This window comes from Camelus bactrianus, chromosome 2 (assembly GCF_048773025.1).
Source record: "Camelus bactrianus isolate YW-2024 breed Bactrian camel chromosome 2, ASM4877302v1, whole genome shotgun sequence".
Lineage (NCBI taxonomy): Eukaryota > Metazoa > Chordata > Mammalia > Artiodactyla > Camelidae > Camelus > Camelus bactrianus.
The window spans coordinates 106,735,948-106,759,717 of record NC_133540.1 but is presented as its reverse complement, the minus strand read 5'-3'; the positions used below and the strand labels follow the sequence as shown (position 1 = coordinate 106,759,717).

General features: G+C 41.8%; 1 protein-coding gene and 1 long non-coding RNA gene across 17 annotated transcripts in view; both read right to left on the bottom strand.

Annotated features, from left to right (window-relative positions):
* Positions 1-7,328, bottom strand: part of APBB2 (amyloid beta precursor protein binding family B member 2) — a 332,397-nt gene extending 325,069 nt beyond the window's left edge. For 12 of the 16 annotated variants that reach the window (XM_074348754.1, XM_074348757.1, XM_074348760.1 and 9 more), the window contains exon 1: positions 7,108-7,325. The gene's annotated coding sequence lies outside the window, so the exon portion shown is untranslated. Of the gene's footprint in view, positions 1-7,107 lie in introns of all 16 variants that reach the window. The other 4 variants (XM_074348805.1, XM_074348824.1, XM_074348829.1 and 1 more) reach the window with 3 other exon arrangements.
* A 12,727-nt stretch (positions 7,329-20,055) lies between these two features.
* On the bottom strand, positions 20,056-23,451 carry LOC141579408 (uncharacterized). Its single transcript, XR_012510677.1, has 2 exons — positions 22,273-23,451; positions 20,056-21,399 (listed from the first exon to the last, which is right to left on the bottom strand). It is a non-coding gene; the product is annotated as an uncharacterized LOC141579408 (long non-coding RNA).
* Between the last annotated feature and the right edge of the window lie 319 nt (positions 23,452-23,770).

Genomic DNA, 23,770 nt, shown 5'->3' with positions numbered 1-23,770 from the left:
CTCCATCCCCTCAGAGCCTCACCCGCGTGCCCCTACTGCAGCACCTGATGAAGATGCTCTGGTACACTCCTCTCCATCTTCCTGAACTTCACACCGTACCTGGCACAAAGCATTGCTCAGGAACCATTTGCTGAACAAAGGCATGGGCAAATGAAGCCAAGCTTTCTGGGCGACCCCAACTGAATGCATGTCTGTCTTCACTAGTGATCTGGAAAAGCTATCAATAAATAAAGCTTGGTTAGCGGGGAGGATAAGAGCCTCTGGTCAGAATCTGAGGTTGAATCAGTGTTTCCTGAAGTATCTATACCCCTCTGAAGCTCACTGTGAGTCCAGACCATGCTTCAGCCCTGCTCAGAAATTCCAATTATATTCATTCACCCAATAGTGAATCAGCTCAAGAAACCTAACTCATGCTAAGGAAATTCTATTTATTCATAACTTCCACTGACACACAGTACTGCCCAGCAAATCGAGATCCTCAGTGTGGCGGGTGTGCTGACTGACTCTTGCCCAGGACAAAGGTCTACTTGGGAAACCAAATGAAGATCAGAAGGTAAGAACAGAGCCATTAACCAGGAGCATGCAGAATGCTACCAGGAAGAGGCACCCACCACTCTCACTCCAGACCCATCACTCGAGTAGCCAGAAGCCTCAAGTCGGCCTCAGGGCTGCTGGAGAAGCTCTGAAATCCTCACATCAACTTTCTCCAGTCACCAGAGGCCTCTGTCACCCCAATGCTGCCTCCTGATTGGCATGTGACAACCAATCAGATTCTGGTGCATTTTATTTATAGCAGAAATATCCTAGACTGGCATCTGCCCAGAAAGATTCAACACAGCCACCCTTAGTTTCAAACATATTTAGAAATTATATCTGGATTTTCCTACTACTCAATTTGTGTTCAGAGGAAAGAAATGCACATTGGAGCCATAACCGAGAGGCAACAGCTCCACCACTCAGTATGCAGATTCAGATTAATGTCCATTTTGAAAATGGAGGAAAGATGAAAATTTCACCTTTTTCCCCAAAGGCTGAATTTAGGAAAGTTTCATGCTGTGATGTGAAGAAGAAGAATACAGGCTTTGTTTAGAGCCTGGGCAAGTCCTTTAATGTTTCTGAACCATAGTTTCCTCACCTATAAAAGGAGAAGAAAGGAGGTACCCCAAAAGACTAAGTGAAATGTTCCCTCTATAGCAGCAGGCAGAGCTTGCCCTTAATTAATATGTTACTTCTCCCTGTCAGTTCCTCAACAACTCATGGACTCCTCTGTATTGATTACAGTTCCAGGTCAAGCATCAGTGTTCACTGTGTAGCCTTTAGTGAAAAGGACTTCAGTTTCCTTATCTGTAAAATGGGAACAGCACCACAGTGGTTTGTAAGAATTAAATAGGGTAAAAGCTACAAAGCTCTAGCACAAAGTAAGAGTTCCACAATATTAATCATACATTATTATTATGACCAATGAGATCCAAATAGTACTAAGCACAGATCTTTAAAGTATTATCTGAAAATACATTACTACCTATTTCCTTAAGCTACTCTTTAAAACCCAGAAATAATTTGCAGGGTTTTTGGTTTTGTTTTGTTTTGTTTTGTTTTGTTTTGTTTTGTTTTGTTTTACTCACCCCCCACCCCCTAACAGCAACTCAGACTAAAGGTGAATAATACGAATTCCATGAGTAAATTATTCGTAAACTTCCTCTAGTGCTTTATCAAGGCCCATCCTGGAGGGCATGATACAGCAGAGGTCCAAACCAAACTGGCTATAACACAAATCTTAGTTCTGTGGCTTTAACTCCATCAGCATTTCCTAGAATCACCAACCCTGAATTGCTAAAGCGTGCTATTTTGGCAGAAAGAGGCCTGCACGCGATGAAACAAACACCAAGATCTGTCATTTTGAGGCCCTGCTTGCTAAAATTGACATTTCAGTCACTTGTCCTTTCTGCTCTCTCAGAAACTCATCTTTCATCTTGATGCTTTCCTTGTCATTCTTGGGCTATAATTCAAAAATAGTTGCTGGTTCCCAGAGCACTTTCAAAATTAGCTGCTTCTCAGCTCCTGAGACCTTGGGTCTGTTCCAGTGACTTGACATTCCTGGAAGGCCCAGAGGCCCCATCAGCCCACCCACAAGCTCCAGTCTGGCCCAGTCTCCACGACTCAGCTTCATCCTGAGGGTAGAGCTCTCTCCATCTCAGGCCCAGATTCCCAGACTGATCAATTTCATGGACCATTAAGCTGCCAAATAAAAATATTCCCATCAATTCATATCTGAAATCTTACCCCCTAACAGAATGGTATAATCCCAGAGAAAACAACACATCTTTTTATTGGAACACACTTATGAAATATTCACTACATGGTCATCATTATCACTTGGATAAGGATGGAGGAAACATCACCAACAGACAGCAGTCCTAGCACTGTGATGTGCGTGTATTAGACACTCAGTTACTTATAAATTGTGTAGAAGCTGAGATCTGATTCATAGGGCAGCGATTTGGGAAATGCTACATTCCACACCACTAGTAATGCCAAGCCTTCTTTTTTCAACAACAGCATTCCCCATCACTCTCTGGAGTTCTGCAGGTTCTCCTCAACCTCATCCTTCTAAAAGCACACTTCTCCTAGCTCACTTCCAAAAGTGCATTCTTTTTAGTCAACTTGAAAAGGAAAAAGAAAAAAAAAAAAAAAAAAAAAAAAAACCACGCTTCCTCCCACTCCAAGCATTCCTGAAGCATACTTTCCAGTCGAGTTACACTTCAAAAACCTATTATTACCTAGCGGACAAAATTTTGCACGATTTCCCCAAGAGACAAAGGACAGAATGGTTTGCTTTATTTATAACCACTATCAAATCATTAACAAACAATGAAGAAAAACTCTAATCCGTAATTCCAAACCATTCATTGTTTCCATCATTGTCCATATGAACCTGCAAATTTTATATACCAATCAATGATACAGTCACTTTTTTCCTGATTATAAAAATGATGCCTGTCTGAGCATTTGCTCAATGCTTAGAAGACTAGCTAAGATTCAAATATTATGGAAATAAGATTGTGTAGAAAATAAATGTCTCCTGTAACTACACGCAATGGCCTCTAATACCTTCAAACCCGTCAGGGCTTCTTTCTTCTTGTCAAATTGTGATGACTTGATCTTCCACCCTCCGTGTGCCTCCTCTCTTCCAGCTCTCATCTGGTGTTGGGAGTTACTGCCCGACTCCTACCAGGGGCCCAGCAATCTCAGAGCCCGGTTATGATCAGAAGCAGTAGACTCACTGTCTACTTATTATCACTTATTTAAATGCTGATAACTCTGGCTTCTCATCACCTGCCTCAAAGGTTAATGAGGCTGAGTTTTGTGAGCATCTTAAAAGCAAAATACAAAAAAGAAAAACAAAAAAGCAAAATACACTGCAAATACCAAATAGGATAGGTTTCCTTGGCTCTCTGCCCCATCATCATAGCTTGCCCCAGCACCCCCAAAAAAGTTCACGTAGGTGCATTCCAACAGCTATCACTCCTGCTATAGCAGCAGCCAACCATGGGCACCTGCTCAAAAGAGTAATGACACTAACATGAAATAATGTTAATTTTATTCCAGAGGCCAAGGGCTGCATTTCTGGTCAAGAGCTGAAGAGACAGCACACGGACATGGGGAAAAGCTTGCCAAAATTTTACGTGGGTGGGCCCTAGCAACCAAGGCACAGGACACTCCTCTGCAGCCCCAGAGGAAGCTTCTTTCTCAGATGATCTAAGTGCCCAAGAGCAGAATCTCCCCTCAGAAGATGCTATAAAACTGTTTCAAGTATCTAAACAGCTTTACCCAAATCAAGCATTAACTTATCTCCTACCTAAACTTGGCAGCATCACAGAGTTAATTTTATGCCAACCATTCTTTGACAAATTAAAAACTAAAAGGGATGTAGGAACTGGCCAAAAAGGAAAGGTATTCCACAAAGCACGACAGGCCAGACTTAGTCCCATCTTTTCAAATGGCTGCATCACAGATCCTTTTACTGAGACAAGAAGGCCCAACAGAAGCCCAGAGGGTGCATTCTACTGCAACTCCTTCATTTTACAGATAGGAAAACTGAGACCCAAAGAGGTGGACTGACTTTCTCAAGGCTACAGAGTAAATTTAAGTAGCGGATGACCCCTGGCCCAGAAATAAGTCTTGGGAGTCCCTGGCTGGAGATCTTTCCACCAAATCCCACCTGACTCTTTATCTAAAGTGGAGAGTCTGTCCCTCTGCCTGTGACAAAACATTTCAACCAAAAGAAACACCATCAACACATGTCAACACGCAGAATATGCACTAATACGTACAATTAAAATGGGTAATCTGGGCTTAACTTCCTTAAGTTTATTTGTTGGTAGTACAACACTGCTGAAGACAAATGAACATAAAACAGTTTTTTAAATCTGCACAGAAGCTTCTAAAAAACATTCAAATCATTTGAGACATGCTGTTCCAATCAAATCTAATTCTAAATAACAAACCAAATATGTTTTAGAAGCGAATGCTTACTGAATAATAATGAAACCAGTTGAAGTTAGTCTCATATGAGATGAAACTTTCAAGTTCTATTGCTGTGCAAGCAGAGGACTGCCCCCCTCCTCAGAGGGATTTTTCTTGGGAAGCTGAAATTTATGTCAAAGATACGGACACATAAGATAATATATGTAAGAAGCTGAGTATCAGACTTGACACACAGTAAGTATTGAACAAACGCTAGTTTCCTTAACATGGAACAAAAAAATAAGTATCACCTCCATAACTAGTAATACTTTCTTACAATACTCTCCTAAAAGTCTGTCCTATGCCCCTGGAAAACTTCAGGTGTTATATCAGCAGGGTATTGGCTATTTTAATAGCATAACTGAAGAAGGTATAGAAACACAACATTCCATTTCTCTTAAAAGATAAATTTAGATACTGTGAAATCAGGGTAATCAGCGTAACACTGTTTTAGTATAATGGTAAGCCTTTCAAGTATTAATTCCTGATTGATTCATGATTAATAAAAAAGAAAAAGGGGGTGGAATTCAATGTTTGTTTCTCTGTTGGCAGGGAAAGAAAATAGTCATTAAAAAGTTGAAACATGACATAAAAAAGAGTTAACAGCTTACAGTATTCTATCTTTGTACATGTGGATTCTTACACCATTTAGTAGTCTTTCCCTAAATAATTTTTCAGTCAGTATTCTGGTTACTCCAGTTATCTATAAAACGCCAGTATTTTACACTTCAGCGCACTGAGTTTTCTACTACCACTTTATAAAAGTTTTAGAAAGTGGGACTGTGCTGACTCCTTGCAGGTGAATTATTAATTAAAAGTATCCTTTTGAAGAGAGAATGAAAGTATGTTAAAAACACCTTCCCTGGAAAAGGATCTCAACTTTAGAGTCCTTTCTCAAAAGTTCTGAGCAAGCATCTAGACCAAACCCAGCTTATAAAGACCCTGAATGATTTTTCGGGGTCATCCAATAAGTTCACGACCAAGGGACAGCTACAGAAATTTTGCATCTGTTTTCTCCCTGGAGTTCCAACTACAAGCCCATTGTATTCTACCGCCACCTGTGTTCTCAGCATTTCCCCCAGCGTGGAGGTTCCCCATCCTCTCCACCAATGCCTTGTTTTCAAAACAGTGCCATTTCCAGGACTCTGCAAGTTACAATAAACAACTGCTGAGTAAATACTGCTTTCAAGCAAACTAAAAACACAACAAAGCGGCTACCTAAGTTCATAAAGAAATCCCCCTTCCTGAAAGGTCTGCTACACGAATTCAGATATTCTTAATTGTCATAGCCATTTGAGGACAAGATTTTAAAACCATGGTGGGGGGGTAGTCAAAGACTTAAGGGACAAAAACCAGAACAATGGATCAGGAAAGCCACTGTTTGCTTTTTAAATCAGTGAAATGTTAAAACAAATGTCAAACCAAGGCCAACCTCACAAAGTTTCCTCATTTCTTGGAATTCAAACACCACTGCTGGCAGCATTTTATGACAACCCTTTAAATATTTTACCTAAGTCATCAGGCGCAACATAAAGCGGGTGACTGAGGGACTTCTTAAAACTGGGTCCAGTCTTGTCTGAGCTTCGGACACTGACCTTAATGCTGGCCCTCCCCAACCACTCAGTCCATCCACTACAGTCTGTGACAGTCGTGGCTTAAACTGAGCAGAGCTTGACTACAAAACGACCACAACTCGAAATCTGATTTCTCCAATTTCTCATTAATTTTTTAATTCAAGCCCCACGCTCTTTCGGCCTTTCGCCCCTGACCCCTCAGTTCTAGATCCCTTCGCCTACGTCAAGATCACCTTTCATTGTTCCTATGGGACCCCGCTTCCCTATCCCCGTCCAGCAATGTTTTCCTAGCACAAATGTCATTTCTAGCGTTCAACCCTCCATTCCGCCCGGCGGGCAGCAGAGTGGCTTTCAAGACCAGCTTCCCTGATTCGGTCCCCTTCGCACAGCCATTTTCTAGTTAAAACGCTCCCCGCCTCCGAGGGAGAAATGAACTTTTCCCCGTTTGATCTCGCGGCGTCCAGGCTCTGAACCCCCGAGAAGCCAGCCGGGTCTTCAACTCCCCGACAAGAGCGCGCTACCGCCCCAGCCGCACAGCGGAGGCCGGTGCCAGGGCAAGGGGGTGTGCGCTCTTCCCCGCGGCGCCCACCCTCACTTTTCCCTTCCGCAGCCCCTATCCCGGCGCACCCCCTCCAACCCTGTCTCCCCAGCCCCAGGCCCTGTCGACCCCCGGCTGCCGAGGAAAAGACGGCGCCGAGAAGCCGGAGGGATGGAGTCAAGGAGTGAGCCCGCAGTCGCCGTGCCACCGGCCCTGCGGCGCGGGCGCAGGGCGCACGGGACTCCGCAGCGGATGCCCGCTGCAGATGCGGTGGCAGCTGCTGCAGCTGTGGCTGCGGCTGGGCGGGCGGCAGTGGCCGCGCAGCCCTCGGGGCCGGGAGGAGAGGAGCAGCCGCCAGTGCTACGCGCAGCCACTCGCCGATGCCGATGCCGCAGCCCGGGTCTCTCACCAGCACTCCCGGGCAGCCCCGGGGTCCAGGGCAAAAGCAAAGGAGAAAGCAGGGCTCACCGGCGGTGCGCGCGGCGTCCGCCTCGGCTCCGGCGCCCGTCAGCTCTGCTCCAGTCTCGCCCAGCCAGGAGAGCCAGAATCAGCTGCGGGTGCAGCGCACGAGCTTCCTACTTGAGACCTGGACGGGCTCCGGAGACTGAGCATGCCCAGTGCCGCTCCGCGAGTCCCGCGCAGGGAGCGGCGCCGGCGAGATTCCACTTCTCCAGGCTTTGGCGGCGGCTGCGCATAGAGGCTGGAGGGGCCCGACCGGGCGGGGGCCGATCCCGAGAAAGGCGGGGCCGGGGGCGGGAGCCGGGGAGGAGGGGGCGGGCCGCGCTCCTAGTGCGACCCCTGCAGGCAGAGGCTTCGGAGCCTCTCGGACTAAGGTTCCCTCATCTGAGAAGATGACAGGGAGGCAACGCGGGCCAGGGAGCTGAGCCCCAACGCGATGCAGCCCGGCATACCCTCCAAGTGGCCCGGCGTCTGTCTGCACCAAAAGGCAGTTGGGTAACCTTATCTCTGGCTAGTCTTTTCTCCCACACGTCTGCACTCCCTTATAATGGGAAAATGTCCTCAGATGAGAACTGCCCACGCCTACCGAGCTGCAACTTGTAGGCGAGTTGTCCTTTCTTCTGCCTCCCTATCTAGAAGCCCAGGCAAATCACACACACACACCATTCCTTGATTTAAAAATCACAGCAAGATCACCTCAAGGGAGAAACACACCTGCAGGAAAGGAAAGGCATCATTTCCTTTTCACCTCCAGGAACATTAACTGTAACTCAAATTTAAACAGACAAGCAAGGTCCTGATAAAAGAATACTCAGTAAGTAGTAATCAGTGCTCTGCCCCAGATCCTGGGAATGACATCCCCAAAGCATCCTTAGGGTTGTTCTTCACCAATGCAGTGGTTTTGGAACTTGAACCTGCGTCAGAATCGTCCAGAGGGTTTCTGTAAACACGGATTCCTGGGTCCCACTCCCAGAGTCTCTGAACGAGAAGGTCTGTGGTGTGGCCCAAGCATCTGTACATCCAGCTTCCCAGGTGATGCTGGTGATGCTGGTCTGGGAACTACACCTTCGAGAATCACTGTTCTACATATGCACACAGCCACACCTAGGATGTCCTTCAGGAGGATTATGCTAAAAGTAAATTTATAGTAACTGCAAAGTAATGGCTCCTCCTCACTCATCCTCTTCCCCAAACCTCCAGAATACACTCCTTCTCCAAACAGCAAACTCACACCTCGCCAGTCTCTATTCTTCATGAGAGTACTCTATGAGGTTGGGGCCGGTGTTACTTTTTTCCTTCAAACATCATAAATTTATTGAGGACCCACAAAGTCTTATAGTTAGCCTAGGGGTAACAGTGAATAAAAAAGCCCAGACCCCTGCCTTCACAGAGCTTAGTCCAATGAGGTGGAGCAGACATCCACTAAACAATCACTCAAAAATGTCATTTCAAACATGAAAAGCGCCAGGAGGGAAATCTACTAAGTGTATATAAAAGGGTGTATAATGGGACCCTGACGCAGACTCGAGTAGCGTTGGAAGGAGTGTTGGGGGAAGATGCCTCATAGAAGGAGGGGTTTCTGCATTTGCACTCCAAAACCGCTCCCGTGAACAATTTCCCTCAGACCCATCTGGAGGCCAACTGTCATATCGCTCTTCATATCGCTCCTTCCGGCAACACAAAAACAATATTGCCACTGAGAAATCCCTATAAATACATGAAAGTGCTCATCCTTGGGGCTGTCTCTGCACCCCAAGACCCACCTATGGAGCCCGTGTACCACATACAGTCGGAGGCCGCAGTTTAATCCACTTTTGGAAAATGCACTCTGAATTTAAAAGCCTTCTAGTTCTAGCCTATGTCCTTACCGCCAACAGAGGCGAGGAAATTAGCTCAAGACTATCCCATCCCTCAGCAAGAAGGACGGGACCGGCCACCAGCCTTTCAGGCAGGTCCTCTTTCCGCAGGTACTCTATTCCCTCGGACCCCACAGCTCCTCGGGTCTCCCCAGAAGTCCGGCCTGGCCACCCCCTCTCTTAGGGTCCCGGGACGGTAAACAGCGCCCTTCCCTCCCAGCTGGGTCTCCTCTGGACCCGGAGGAAAACCCGCGGTGGAGTCCTCGGCTGGCGGGGCGGGGCGGGGCGACGCGCGCAGGCGCAGTGGCCGCCAGGTTGGGCCGAGGAGGCGCCCGGCTCCACACCTGATGCAATCAGCCTTCCGGAAACTGGCCCGGCGGCCGCGCTCACGCAGGAAGCGCTTCTGCGCCCTCCCCCGGCCGCTGCGGCCTCCGCCTGGCTTCCGAGCCTCCTCGCCGCCCGGCTTCGCCCGGGGCGGAGGGCGACGTTCGGCATCCCACTGGGAACCCGCAGGAAGAGTCGGGAAGTCACCGCCAGAAAAAGCGAAATCCTTGGCTGCCCTAATAGTGACGTGGAAACGGCCACCGAACGTTCCATGGCTGCAGGAGGAAATTCCCTTAATTATGTATTTCCAGAAAGGATGGGCTCGGGTGGGGGAGCTTTTAACCTTCCTTTGCTTTCTTGCTTCCTCCTTCGTCCTCCTCCTGAGACACAGCTTCTTTCTTCCTTACGGAAAGGGACGTTTATAGTAGTAGCCGTTTTAAGGCAGTGTGGGGAAGACTCCCTGATGCCACCCCTTCCCGTGTTGCGCCCCCCACCTCCCCCCGTCTTGCTTCATTTGTAACAGCACGTTATCTCTGCTACATAAAGCGTTCCACCAAGCACTCATTTTATAAATAAGTAATTGGTTTCTCTATACCTCATTTCAGTTTACAAAGAAAGTCATTTCTCGTTTCACCACCTCATGCAATTTTGATATCTATTGTGAGTGGATTTTTTTTCCTTCCATGCTGACTCACCCATGAATTGTTTTCCAAGGAAATGAAATATTCCAAAAGAATGTTTATAAAAAGCATGGAAGCAAAAATTAACTCTGTAAGTCCTTTAGGACCAAAGAGGGAAAGAAAAGGCAGATTCTAGGAATTTTAGTTGAAAGGATACTTAGATCATTCTAGAATCAAGTCTGGATCAACTCTTAGATGTTACAGAGGACCTCTCTGTAACTTTTCCTTACTTAACAGACCAATCAGCAGAACTGACCCTTGAATACGGATTTGACATCTCAGCCTAATGAAAAAATATATTTGTTATTTGCACAAACACTATACAAAGTGGAAGACTGTATTACAATGCTGTTTTTATTTCTTCAGTCCAAAGATTACAAAGTACAAAATGGGGGCAACAAAAAGAGATCCTATTACTTATGCCTACTTCTGAAATCATTGGTCTTTAAATAGTCCTTGATGTATCCAACCACTATACAATCTATCCAGCTATTTCTAAGATAACCAGAGGCAAGGCATTAAATATTTCAATTACAGTGGAATGGAATTCTTCAGAAATTCCAGACATGAAGAAATCTTTTAAGTCAACATTTAGAGCGTCTAGTGTTTTCGCTTGATCATGTGGTGTATGAACTGTTCGAGGTTAAACCAAGGGAATTTTAATGATCACAACAAAATGCTAGGGTTATGATCTGCCACTGTACTGGTTAAAAATACTTTAACAAAATGAAAATCAAAGTGAGATACAAAAATAACTGCAAAACTCATACCTACAATAAGAACTTTTCAGAACCCTATCTACTTTTTTATCTTGATGAATGTGTATTTCTCTTTTGGAATGTTCTGACATTTAGAGATCTGGATAATACCTTTACTTACACAAAAATAGAGTCAAATGAATGTCAAAATGCAGAGGTGTAAAGTACAAATTCATCACAATCAGGTACTAGTTACAGACTAGCTAACCTTTATTGAGTGCTCAGCCTGTGCCAGACACTGGCTAAGGGTTTTACATAGGTTATTTAACTTAATCTCACAATTACCGTATGAGTTAGGTACTATTGTTATCCCTATGTTATTAGGTAATAGAAGTGAAGTTTGAGAATGTGGAGTCACTAACTCAAGGCACCACAAACCCATTCAGTGGCAGAACTGGGATTTGAACCATGGTGTTTGCCTGGAGCTTGAACTCTTAAATAACATTTTATACAGAAAAATGTAAATACAGAGAAAAGGATTGCGATTTTTGTCTCACATAGAAAAGGTATTGTACTTACTCTCCTTCCAAAGATAGGACCTCATAAGATTACTTTGTTGTCTACAGTAGGAAAGAACTTGTTCCTAAGTAATGAATTATAGTCCCCAAACTTAGACCAATCTTACCCACAGATATAAAGCAGATAATCAAATACCTAGTGACTTGGGGATGGGGGGTGCCAACAAGGCCTCCCCTCTGATGGACTGTCTCCATGTCTAGCTGGTTCCTTTAGTCCTAAACTATCCAATATGGTATCCAACATGGCACTAGCCACATATGGTTATTTAATTTATATTAATTAAAACTAGAATTAAAATTTCAGTTCCTCAGTCACATTAGCCCCAAGTGTTCAACAGCTACATGGGCTAATGGCTGCAGTCCTGGACAGTGCAAGTATAAAATACTTCCAACACTACAGAAAATGTTATTGGACAGTGCTGCTCTCATCCTTTATCCCAACAGTGTCAAGACTTTAATCTCTCCTCATACTTCACCATTCCTCCTCTGAGAGGAACCATGTTTCTAGCTCTGTCTAGTTTTTCCCTGAGCTTGAGTCTTATTTTTCCAAATTAAAACTATTATGTTGAATACTATCATGGAAAGATACGGGCTTTGCAGTAAGATCTTATCTCAATCCCAGCTCTTTTATTTACCATTTCTGTGACCTTGGGCAAGTTACTCAACTTCACTGAACCTTGATTTTCTTATCTAGAAAATGAACATCTTAATCTTTTTATCATCAGTTTGTTTAGGGTTAAGTGAAATAACACATGTAAATCATCTGGTAAGCCTCACAGAGCTTTCCTTCCTTCTATTCCTATTTCAGTTATTGACATCACCAATTACTCAGGTTGCCAAACTAGAAATCTCAGTTATCTGCGTTTCTTCCTTCCTCTTCAAACACCCTCATCAAATTAGTCATCAAGCTCTGTAGCTTCCATCTTGGGGATGTTTCTCAAATCTGGGCCCTCCCCTCTGTTCCACTCCCACTGTCCTCACTGGCTTCTCATGCACTATTTCAGTATCCTGCTAACTGACCTCAGCGACACTCATCACTCAAAGTGCAAGCACTTCCTTCCTTCTGCCAGTGATCCTTCTAAAAAAAGATGCCGATGATGTCACTCCTCTCATTAAAAACATTGATGACTTCCAGTTGCTTAAGGATAATAAAAACTACTAAACCTAAGGACTCACAGAACCACCCCCAACACCCGTTCCATTTCAAACCTACATTTGGACTCTACCATCAATCTCCTTTTCGGCTACCCCTCCCCCCACCTCCACACCCCCACCACTACACCCCCTGCACCAAAAACCAATGCTTCCTGAAGCATTCCTGGAACAGGTAATGTCCTTTCTTGTCTCTGCCCTTGCACACACCCTTCTCAGGCTGAACTCACCCTTTCATGTCTTCTTTACCTGGCAAAATCCTTTGTATTCTTTCTTATTACATCTTCTATAAAAGCTTAGTCAACTCCCCTAGGAAAATGTGGTGACTAGCTCATCCGTGATGCCACAGACTAAAGAGTGTAGATGCTGTATTTGGGCTACCTGGGTTTAAATACTGGTTGCACCACAATCCCACTGGTGGTTTTGGGAAAGTGACTTACCCTCTCCCAACCTCACTTTCCTCATCTGAAAAAGCTGATAATCATAGCATGTACAACTTTGTACTGTTGACAGTATATACTGAGATAATGCACATAAAGCTCATAATAATTTGCCTGTCTCAGAGGTAAGCATTCAACATATAGTGCCTTAAAATTATTACTGTTATGGTTAGTATTTATCTATTTTATCTTTTTGTCTCTATGTGGCTTTTTTTACATTATAATTGAAAAAATTTTACAGTTCACATTTATATTTAACTTTACATTGTTAAAAAAGGTTTTATTACAGAAGTAATTGATAATCATTGAACAAAATTTAGGAAACAATGATAACAAATGAAAAAGATGAAATTCTGTATTGTTTGAGACACTTCTTGGTTGCAAACAAAGCGAACCCTCCCTCTCTAGTTAATTTATCCAGAAAGATATTACAGGAGGGTTGTCAAGTAACCCACTGCATCAACATATAGATGGAGACTTGGTTCAGAAAAGGATCCAGATCTATAGAAGACTGGCAGCAAACAACACAGACCAGACTATGGCACACTGTGTTGCCATTGGCTTCACTCCACTGGGCCGCTTGCTGTGGCCACTATTCCTGGACCTTTGCAACTTAGCATCACATTCTCCCTATTCAAGTTCACAGGTGGAACTACCCAAGGTCACATGCCCATCCCTCAGCAACTAGAAGGCAAAGAGACGGAATGTTTGCCTCCCTTCAGATTCCCTGTTGGGAAGTGGGGCTCTCCCACAAGCCAAACTCATACAATAGAGGAATTCACCAAAAATGGAAAGAGGGTTTTACCCCTCCCCAACTCTTCCACCCTGTGATGCTTTACTCATACTTGATCACTCATTGGCAAATATGTACTTCCGTATTTTTGTGCCTTTGCTTATGCTGTTCACTTTGCCTGGAATATACTCCCTGCTTCACATGTTGACCCACTCCAACCTCCTTCACCTTGTCCACTTTTCAAAATCATAGTCACTCTTCAAAGGCCAAAATTGCTTCTTGAATCTACTGCACAGGCTATGAAACCAAGCAGGACCCAGTGGGGCCCTCTTAGATACAAAAGCCCCTCTGTATCCCCCATTTCTTGCTTGTAGAAAAAGTCTTTAGTCTCCTAGGCCTTCCTTGTTCCAAAGAGCAGGAAGAAGCAGTTACTGATTAGGGAAGTGAAGGAATGCAGAAACAAAGGAAAAGCAGTTAAAACAAGAAAAGTAATGACAATAATTTAGCAATGACAACCTAGTTCCTCCTCAAGGGATACACATTACAATCTGACAATCTTTAAGTTGTTCTGCAGGAACTAAGACACATCCCCACCCAGGTGGAGGATGCTGTCCACAAGCATGTAGACCCCAGAATGGTTGGAACCAGAAGGTTCATGATTAAGATTCCTAGAACCTCACCCTGTTACCTCATCAACCAATGCACCCTGCAGCCCTCACCTCAAACATTGCCTTTAAAAACCCCAACCTGAAAGGCATCGTGGAGTTCAGGTCTTAAAGCATAAGCCACGGCTACTCCTTGCTTGGTGCCCTGCAAATAAACACTATGCTTTCCTTCACCACAATCCAAAGTCAGTAAACTGGCTTTTTGTTTAGTGGGTGAGCAGCCCCAAGTTTGGTTCGGTAACAACAATTAATTGCTTACTTTTTGATTTCAGAGTATATGTTTTTGTAGCCCCCCATATGTACAGTTAAATGTATCATTCTTTAATGCTATATTGTGAACCCCTATTTTCAGCTTTATCACACAAAAGACACTTGATAATATCTGTTTAATGAATGAACAAAGAGAAAGGGAAAATTCGTTTTTATTAATGTACTGTACTAAGCACTTTACAATTTTAACTCAATTTATTCTCAACATATAACTCAATTTTTCCTTGGGCTGTATCACCATTTTAAAACAGGAAACAGGCACAGAGGAGTTGAGTTACTTTTCCAAGGTCACACAGCTATTAAAAGACAGAGGCAGAATTTGAGCAAGGCAGTCTCGATTCAGAGCTTAGGTTCTTACCTAATGAGATGTTATGACTCTGTGAAAGATCCTTTTTCTAGGGAATTCCACCATGTTTTTTTTTTTAAACCCTGACAGCTTCCTAGTAAGAAGAGAAAGCTAATTAAATTTCTCTATAAATTTTAACTATTAAAAATTTTTAGTAAATTTTATAAATACTTATTCCTTGGTTCTTAAACAATGATAATGCATGGATTCTTTTCAGGGATTCATAGAAACGCAATTTACAAGCACGAAAGCATACAATAAAGTTCATCACATTCTTTGTCTCTGCATTTCCCCCAGGTTACCAAGAGTTGTTACTGCAGACACTGACATTTTATTGAACTGGCTCTGGCTACAAAAAATTTATGTTCTTATGGTCAGGGCAGTCTTCCTCCCTAGTTGTATGATATCCTCTCACCTCTTTAAAATCCTTGTTTTGCTTATCTTCAGAGAGTAGAAATTTGAGTCCTGAGTACCAGTGTACCTGATGTCTCCCTTAATTATCTGCACAGATAAGGGCAAGAATTTAAATATTGTAAATGGAGGAAGACCATCACTTTCATGTTCAAAGCGTACAACAAAAATACCATCCAATTTTAAATTCATATAAACATAATTAAATAGAAAGGGGAAGTCTGAAATAAAGAATGTTGAAAGACCAAAGAGGTTATAAAAGAACCAGAAATCATTAACAAGAGAAAAATGCTTCACTAATACCAGAGATAGACAAGAACTATATTGCTAATTGGCAAAGGAATTGATCGTCTCCTTGTCAAGCAAAGAATGAATCATCTCCTTTCTCTACTTGTTCCTGCCAAGTAACTTCCACTTTTAAGCACCTCATTGCAAGGTCCACAGAAATAAAGTAAGTAAAGGAAGGAAGGAAGAAAGAGAGAAAGGAAGGGAATGAGGCAGGGGAGAGTGGCAGAGAGAGAGACAGACGGACAGAAAGGGAAAATGGAGAAAAAGATCTAAAGAGCTCTTTGATTTAAGAGATTATTATTATAAATAAACTTATGTCATTCAGCTAAATGAAGCCTAGCCCCTTACAAATATATGAGTGAAAAAGTAGAATTTGGGAGAAGAAGAGGCATCAGTATAGGAAAAAGAAGTGTGATTAAAAGCAATAGCACAGAATTAATAATGAACATGGAGGTTAGATATCAGAAAAAAAAAAGATTCTTGGTAAAGTCAATTAAATAAAAGGAAAGACTTCAAAGGGATATAATAAATGCACCATCCCTTGAGACATTAAATATTAACCTGGACAAAGAACTAGAATATATTTTGTAGAAAGGAATCCTTTCTGACAAGCTGGTAGATTAGCTCTAATTGGTTTTTCCACCTCTAATTTCTTTGAATCTCTGAAATGCTATTCTTAGAAGAGTTTTCTTTGAGGATGAATTTTCGGTTTTTATTTTAATGAAATGAGTTATGATTTCTCATGAATATGGTTTCCAAGACAGTGACTTTGCAAGAAATTATTGTTATTTAGATTATGAAGGTTAAAAGGCAAAGTTACAGATACCTAAAGCTAACATAATATTGTATGTCAGCTATATTTCAATAAAAAGGGGGGAAAAAATCAAAGTCACAGCATTGGTAAACATGATAAATTCCAATATGTTTTCTTTCATTGTGCGCTAGTAGTAGTCTTGGGGAAAAATCCCAAGAAATGAAGGAATAGGCTGCACTCCCAAAACAGGAGAGTTGGAGCAGGTAAATATTCTAAATATTCTAGCAGTTTTTACCTTTTCATTCTAGATTCTTACCCTGTCTAGAAAGTTATGACTGAGAGAAAAAGATTTAGGTTCCATTGAAATGATGTCAAATTTTGTATTATTGAATCAGGTAATAGTTCTGAGGAGATAGGGGGCCATATCATCATATACATGTTATTTATTGTAAGAAAAGAGCTAAATTAGATATACACTAGAAAAAAATTTGCGTCATGCCTTTTAATTTTCTTAGGGAACATTTTGCTTAAGAAAAGAAGAGAAAACAATAAGTGAAACAGGAGGTATACCTGTTTCTCCTTACATTTATAGTGATTTTCAAAGCAGGGCTATCTACATACTTTGATAAATGTTATTGCTTTTCTGTGAATAAAAATATGATTGAAAAAAATAGTCTTGATTAATACTTTTTAATCCCTAGATCATAAAGATATTTTCCCCTATTATTTTCTGAAGATTTCAAGTTTTGTATATTTTATTTTGTTTTTATATTTAAATCTTTAATTTGTTTTCTAATGTGGTATGAGATATGAGCATACTTTTACAAGTAGAAAGCCAACTGTTTTAATGTCATGTGTTGAACAGTCCTTCTTGTCTATAATGCCACTTCTGTCAAATACCAGCCTCTCACTGGCCTGTTCCTAGGTTCTCTATTCCCTTCCACTAATTGATATTTTTATTCTTGTGCTAATATTGCACTATTTTCATTTATATACCTTTGCAATATACCTTGATATCTGGTAGATGGGCCTCTATTTTTTCTTCTGCTTTATTGACTACCTTAGACCTTCACTCACAATATCTCTTCCTTACAAAATTTATAATAAATATATCACTTTGATAAATATGTTTAGAATTTTAATTTGTATTAGATTAATTTGAGGAGAACTGACATTTTTGCTCTATTGAATAATCACATAAGTGTATTATATTTTTCCATTTATTTAAAAATCTTTAATTTAACAAATAATCTCTACATCTACTAAACTCTGAGCCCATCAAAACCCACATAACTTTTCAAGCTTGAGAATAGTATTAGTAAGAGGACTTTACTCTGTATATTGTCCTAAATCCGCTGCTACTTTGGCTGAGACAAAATTCCTGTACAGAAGTCTATTGTTCTCAGTTAATTTTTACTGGATCGGATCTTCAAAAAAGTCAATGATATGAAGAAAGTCAGTCAAGCACATTGCCTTTGTCAAAATGACTGATGTTTGTATAAATCCAGTGTAGTTAGGATTATCAGCCTCAATTCCAATGAGGTTTAAGATGGCAATGTCTCATTTAAATTAATATCAGATTTACAAGGAAAGTCACAAAGAAAAAAAATAAACAGATTTCTCTCCTTTAACCAGTATATTTGGATTGCTTACATTTAATAGAGCAGTCTAAACACACTAGAGTCCCTAGAGCAACCACTAAAAGAGAGAGAAACATAGCTAAAAAATGCAATACATAAGGTAAAATAGAATACTGAAAGTATTTAAATAATGCAAAAGAATACAGGAAAGGAAGAAGAAAAGAGCAAAACATAGGAAACAAACAGAAAAATAGTAAAATTGTGGACCTATCCAGACATATTAATAATTACATTAAATGTAAATAGTCTAAACCCTCTAATTAAAAGACTATGATTCTCAGATTAGCTATAAAGATAGAAGCCTCAATTATATGCTATCTACAAGAAAGCAATTTAAATATAATTATATAGATAAATTAAAAGATCAGGAAAAATATATGATGAAAATACAATCAAATGTTATTATTTTGCTAGGGCTGCCATAACAAAATACAACAGCCTGGGTGACTTAAACAACAGAAGTTTATTTTCCTCACCGTGCTGGAGACTGGAAGCCCAAGATCAAAGTGCTGGCAGGACTGATTTCTCGTGAGGTCTCTCTCCGTGGCTTGCAGATCACTTCCTTCTCCCTGGGTCCTCACATGACCTTTCCTCTGAGCAAGTACCTGCCTAGTGTCTCTTCCTTTTCTTTTAAGGACACCAGTCACATTAGATTAGGGCCCATCCACATGACTCCATTTAACTTTAATTACCTCTATAGAGACCCTATCTCCAAATACAGTCACAGTTTGAAGTAGGAGAGGTTTCTGCTTTAACATATAAATTTGGAGAGTAGGGGCATAATTCAGTCCATAACATCAAAAGAAGCTGGACTAGTTGTATTTGTATCAGATAAAGTAGGCTTCAGAACAAGGAAAATTACTAGAGTTAAAGACAGACATTATATAATGAAAAATGGATTGATTCATCAATAACTCACAACAATCTTGATGTGTGTGCACCTAAAAATCAGAGGTCAAAAACACACAAAGCAAAAACTGATAGAAGTGCAAATACACAAATTATACATGGAGTCTTCAACATTCCACTCTCAGTAGTGAATAAAACAGTAGATTAAAAAAACAACAAGGATATAGAAGATCTGAATACTCCAGCCACCAACTTGACTTAATTGACATTTATAGAACATTCTGGCTAACAACAGCAGAATACACAATTGTTTCAGGTACACAGGAAAAAAATGAAATCATCCTAAGCTTTTTCTCTGCTCATAACAGAATTAAACTAGAAATCAATAATAGAATGATATCTGGAAAATCCCCAAATACTTGAAAATTAAACAATGCACTCCTAAGTAATCCATTAGTCAAAGGAGAAATCTCAGGGAAAATTAGAAAACTGTTTGAATGCAAATACAAAATATCAAAATTTGTGGAATGTAGCTAAGTGTTTAGAGGAATGTTTATAGCATTAAATACATTTTTTAAAAGGAAAGGACTCAAATCAATAGTTTAAACTTTCATGCTAAACAAAATAAAACAAACAAACAAAAAAAGAGGAAATTAAGCCCAAAGTAAGTAGTACAAAGAAATAACAGAGTATTAAATACTAGAAAAAATAATAGAAAAAAATCAATGAAAATAAATGCTGGTTCCTTAAAACAAACCAATAAAATTGGGAAGCCTCTAGTTAGACTGATAAAGGAAAAATAAAATTTACAAATTACCAATACCACGTTAATAAAACAATATTAATAACTTTATCCTAATAAATCTGATGTCCTGGGTGAAATGCACAAATTCCTTAAAAAACAAAAATTGCCAAAAGTGACCCAAGAGGGGAAAGAAAACTTGAAGAGTGCTATGTACGTTACAGAAATTGAAAAGTTCAAGCCACAAGTGAATTTTATGAAACTTTAAAAGAAGAAATAATAAAACTTCTAAATAAACTTTTTCATAAAATAGAAAAGGAGGAAAAATTTCCTAACTCATTTTATTGAAGCCAGAATCACCCTGATACCAGACAAACACTGATAAGGAAAGAGAAATACAGAGAATGTAGATGTAAAATCTCAAAAAAACTTTAGCAAATTGCATCCAACTACACATACACATACTGTTGTACAAGTGTGTGTGTGTGTGTGTGTGTTAAACATGTTAAAAGAATTCAGATTAGAAAGAAAGAAGTAAAACTGCCTTTATTTGCAAATGTTACATGATGTTTTATATAGATAATCCAACTGAATCTATAATAAACCTATCAGAACCAAAAAGGAAATGTAAAAAGGTCACAGGGTACAAGGCCAACACTCGCACACACAAAAACTCAATTTCTATTTACAAGCAATGAACAACTAAAACAGTTGTTTTAATTAAGATAGCATCAAAACATTGTATTTCTATTTACTAGTAATGACAGAAAATTTTAAAAACATAATAGCATAAAAATATCAGGAATAAAAATGAAAGATGTGTAAAAGCTTTATACCTAAATCTCCAAAATATTGCTGAGAAATCTTAAAGAAAACCTAATTAAATGAAATGTTTAAAAAAAACCTAATTAAATGTTTGTGGATTGGAGGAATCAATATTAGTAAGGTGGCAATGGCCCCTATGTTGTTCTGTAGAGTCAATGCAATCCCAGCCAAAATCCTTGCATACTTGTACAAAGGAGTTGAAAAGTAAATTTTAAAATTTATATAGAAAGGCAAAGGACTTAAAATAATTTTTTTAAAAAGCCGCTCCCACATTTTAGGTTTTTATTATAGCAGCACCTCATTTCCAGGTACCAATATCAGTTTTAGTTACGAATTGCTGTATAACAAATTACTCCTTACAGCTGAGAAGCACAAACATTTATTGTCTCACCATTTCTATGGGGCAAACATCTGGAAGCATCTTAGCTGGAGTCTCTCAAGGTCTCTCATGAGATTACAGTCAAGCTGTTAGCTGGGACTGCAGTCATCTGAAGGCTGGACGAGGGAAAATCTTCACCCACACTTGCTCATGTGATTTTAGGCAATCCTCAGTTTCTAACTGGCTGTTAGCCAGACACCTCAGTTCCTCCTCCTATGAGCAGCCTGAGTGTCTTCACAATTTGGCTGGAATCCCCTAGAGCAAGTGACCCAAGAGAAGAGGGGAGGGTGAGAGAGACGGCACAAGACAGACCAGGACAGACTGATGCCATGGTGTCTCCTAGGGTTTATTTTTCATTTCTGTGTAAATAATATTAAAAGAATTCACAACTTTTTATCAAATGTCACATTTTTTCATGAAAGAAGAGGTTTTAAATTTTTCCATGAGAAAACTATAGGGCTTCATTTTAAATAAATGATGATAATACTATTAATAAAATAAAAATAAGTGAAATGTTCCGAGCACTTACTATGTCCCAGGCACTCCACTGCACACATGTTAAGAGCATGGTCTTTGGCACAGACTGACTGCTGTTGCCTTTCTGACCCACCACTTACTGGTTATGTTCCTCTGGGCAAGTTCTTAAACTCTCGGTGCCTCAGTTTCCTCATCTGTAAAATGGAGGTAATAATAATATTCACCTCATAGAGTTGTTATGAAAATTAAGTGGGTCACAATACATGGATCACTAAGGGGCTGGCATCTAAGAAGCATTTTGTAAGATTTAGCTAATATCCATGTTAGGTAGCATTTACAAATGTCTTCTCATTTAATACTCAGAATACCCTAGGGGGTAAGAACAATTATTATTTGACCCCATAGGAAAAGCAGTTGAGCCTTGGAGATGTAAGTTAAGTAATTCATCTAAATGTACATGAATGAGTGGCAGAACTGAGTTCTATGCAATTCTTTGGCCAGAGGTTACTGAAAAAAAATTAAAAGTCCCAGATTGGGGTGGAGAGAGATCAAAAGTGAAGATAGAATCTAGATCAGAGAACTCACTAGCAACTATAATTGTTTGGAAGTTATTTTAAAAGAATATTGAAATAGAAGAAATTTTCTTTCTTTCTAGTACCTAGTTGTCCAAATGACCACATAGTTCTTACAGGAAAAGTGAACATAAAATATCAGAAAGCAGATAATCTGGCAAGAGAATAGTGAAGTGGAAGAAAGACGTTTGAAAACCTGCTACCCATCTCCGAAGTCTAACTGCCATTGGAGTCCCTCTTCTATGGTACTAAGTTGGAATGTTTTCAATAGCCAGAATTGCTTTTGCTTCTAGCTACCTACCTGCCACTCAGGGTATGATGGACATTAGACCTGTCCACAAATATTCAGTTATCCTCTTCCTGGGAACATGGTGGAACTGCATTTCCCATCCTCCTTTTAAATCAAGCATGGCCATACGGCTTGCTTTGTCCAGTGAAATATGAGTGGAAATGATGTGTGTCAGTACCAAGTGGAAACTTTAAGAACCAATATACCTTTTGCTCCTGTTCAAGTGGTATCTCCTTCAGCCTGGATCCTTGAAGGAATACAGTGCGCAGAGCCTCCCTTTGACCTTCTTTGGACATGAAATATGAGCAGCTAGGAAACCACTGCCATTTAAAGCCACTGAGATTTGGGAGTTGTTTGTCACTCCAGGATAATCCATCTGTTCTGGGATGATTATGCAGTTTCAAAATCTTCTTTTTAAGAATTGTGACATCTGGGAGAAGATGGCGGAGTAGAAGGACGCTCGCAGGTCACCCTCTCCCACAAATACACCAAGACCCACATTTACAAACCCACTCAGCCAACCAGAGCACCTGTGGAACTCCGACAGAACATCGCCCTCTTCAAAAGATAAAGACGCCAAAAATCTGGTAGGAGAGAAGGAAAAAAGAAAGAACAAAAGGCAAAGCAGCGCGGGACGGGTCCCACGGGGAGGGAGCGGCAAAGGAGGACTGGCGCTCGCTCGTTGGGTCTCCCCTCTCCAACTGAGAGGCCAGCGGGACGGAGGGGGAGCCTCCGAGGCTCGGATCTGTACAGAGCAGCCCTTGACTAACAGAACTAAGTTAAACGGGAACAGAGCGTCCCCCCGACACCCAGCCTGAGACGCGGGCCGGCAGAGGCGGGCAGAGGCGGGCAGGGCCAGGCTGCACAAGCCGGCCGGAGGACGGAAGTGGCTGCACGGAGGCAGCCCCGGGGGAACGCAAGGGGCTGCGCGCCGTGGCTGTGGGTGCACAGGGCAGAACAACCTGGGCCCTCCATAAAACAGCACGGTTGATGTGCTCTCGGGGGAAGGGTGCACACCCCCATCTCTGAAAACCCGCGGAAAGTTTTCGGGGGAAGAGAGGCGGGGCTCGGGCACAGCCGCCATATCCTCCGCGCTGAGCACTCAGGCGGGGGCGGGGGCGAAACCTGCATCCACACCCAAGGGCTTAGCAGCCTCAAAGACCAGACTGAGACTGGCCTGTAGCCCGGGGCAGATAGGATCCTTCCATCCTGGTCCCTCAGAGAACTTGCTCCACAAAGACAAACAAGGAGCTGGGTTTTGGCTCGGAGCAGGGACAGGGCTGTCCCTCGGTCTTACCCGAGCCCACCTGCAGAGAGCCGACCAGGGCGGAGCGCGCAGCTGCACAGAGAGCGAAACTACCGGCGGCGCAGGTAGAGGGAGAGTGCCGCCCCCCCCCCCCCCCCCCCCCCCGCCTTTCGGGCAGGAACACAGCCCCTGACCGAGGTGCTGGGAGGGGGCACGACCCGCCCTCCTACCCGACCAGTCTGCAACATCTGACTGCGGCATCCGGAGGGGCAGTGACCCGCCCACCCACAGCAGAGGAGAGCTGCACCTGACCCAGTGTTAGGAGGCGCGATCTGCTTGCCAACAGGTGCTGGGAGCAGCACAGAAGAGGGCGCCAACGGAGGGCCTCTGAAAACAGCAAGCTGAGCTTCCAAAACAGGACGAAGACAGAAAGACTTCACATTAAAAGCACACAGACT